A 1,854-nucleotide genomic window follows, 5' to 3' on the forward strand; every position below is an offset into this window, starting at 1 on the left:
CTTGTATTCATCGTAAGACAGCCACTCCTTCTTTGGTTTTCTCCAATCTTCATCGTATTTGTCCCCAATTGAATAGCAAACTTGAGCTTTCTTGTTTCCATATTCATCCATATTGCAATCTTTTGCCAAATGTGGGCCACTACATCTCTCGCAACCAACTCGCATTGCATGAATTGATTGGTCCATTTGGGTCAATCTCCTATCCATAGTGTTAAGCATTGCCATCACAGCAGCCATTTCTTCAGTTTGTGCATCTCCACTGCCTTTTATTCCATCACGCCTTGGGTTATGATATTCACGAGAGTGCTTTGCAAATTCTTCAACCAACATCTTGATTTGATTTGGGTTTTTCTTTGTAAGCGGTCCATGCGAATCAAGAAGTTGACGCGCCATGACATTTACTCCATCGTAAAATATAGATACTTCTTGTTAGATGTTGAGGTCGTGATGAGGACAATTCCTTAACAAGCCCTTGTAACGCTCCCATGCCGCGTATAATGACTCCCCTGGTTGTTGCTCAAAGTTGGCTATCGCCTTCTTGAGTTTAGCTATCTTGGATGGTGGGCAAAACCGATCTAAAAACTGTTCACGCATTTGAGCCCAAGTAGTTATTGTGCCAGGTGGAAGTGCCTTCAACCAGTCTTTTGCAGCTCCTTTGAAAGTAACTGGTAGCATCCTTAGCAAGACAATATTTCTCTCAACATTTGGAACATTAAAGTACTCAGCAATGTCATTCACTTCATCTAAATGTTTGAAAGCATCTTCGTGATCTTTTCCATAGAATGCAATATTCTTAAGTGCAGTAAGGATGTGTCCCTTTAACTCGAATGTGGCATTGGCAGGAATTGTAGGGTGTACTAAACCCGGCCCCACATTATCTCGAATGCGCTTTTTGTAGTCCCCCATGGCCATCTCATCAATGTTCGCCACTTCGTTCTCCGGCTCGTTCTCGGGTTCACTCGTATAAAGTCCAAATTCTGTTTCTGATTCGTACTCGGGCTCGTGTGGATTAGGAAATTGATCGAAGACTTCAAACTTGCTCTTTGAGGCTGAACTCGATTCTCCCGTTTTCTTTCCTGACTTCCTTGAAAAGGCTGATTTCAGTTCTTGTAAATGCGACTTCTTATTATTCTTTTTGTTCAGCGTAGACTCCGGATCTTCAAGCGGTGGCACCAAAGGTGTGTTGGATCCTCTGGTCATCAACTCCTGCAAAACAAAAAAAAAATGAAAAACGTAAAACTGAACAAAAACTAAATAAAAATTTCCTACAGACTGGCCACCACGTCGTGGTAAATACTACCACCTTGTGTTATCGCAGAAAAACTAACAGAAAAGAAAATCGCAGAAAATCTAAAAATTACTGAACTCACGTCGTGAACTTAAGGTTCACGTCGTGAGCCTAGTACTGGAAAAAAACTAAGCTGAAAAAAATAACTTTTTGCAGGTTTTACCCCACAGAAAAGATCAATCAACCTAAAGCAAATAAATCAAACAAATCAAATAAGCCGTTCCCCGGCAACGTCGCCAAAAACTTGATGCGTACAAATAGCTACACCTAGTTTTATTATTTATAACCTAACTACCTTAACTAACTAATTGCACCTAGGCAGTGTACCTAATCAAAATTATAGAATAGTTGGGTAAGTCGGGTGTCGATCTCAGGGAACGGTTTTGACTAATTAATTTATCTACTATTAAATTGACCTAATTTTAGAGCAAAGAGGGGGTTTTATCTGATTTTGAAAGACCAGACGAACTTAAATCACAAAATTCAATCAATTAATTAAAAACACTCCTGTCTAGTTTGAATCCACTTCTTTATTTATGTTTAGCTAATAATTATGGATTATCAAA

At 39.4% G+C, this 1,854-nt stretch overlaps 1 non-coding gene across 1 annotated transcript; it reads left to right on the forward strand.

Moving 5' to 3' along the window:
* Window positions 1-439: 439 nt before the first annotated feature.
* On the forward strand, window positions 440-546 carry LOC145110167 (small nucleolar RNA R71). Its single transcript, XR_013709546.1, has one exon. It is a non-coding gene; the product is annotated as a small nucleolar RNA R71 (small nucleolar RNA).
* Window positions 547-1,854: the final 1,308 nt, after the last annotated feature.

This window comes from Lactuca virosa, chromosome 4 (genome assembly GCF_052849685.1).
Source record: "Lactuca virosa cultivar CGN04683 chromosome 4, Lactuca_virosa_CGN04683_v6, whole genome shotgun sequence".
Classification (NCBI taxonomy): Eukaryota; Viridiplantae; Streptophyta; class Magnoliopsida; order Asterales; family Asteraceae; genus Lactuca; species Lactuca virosa.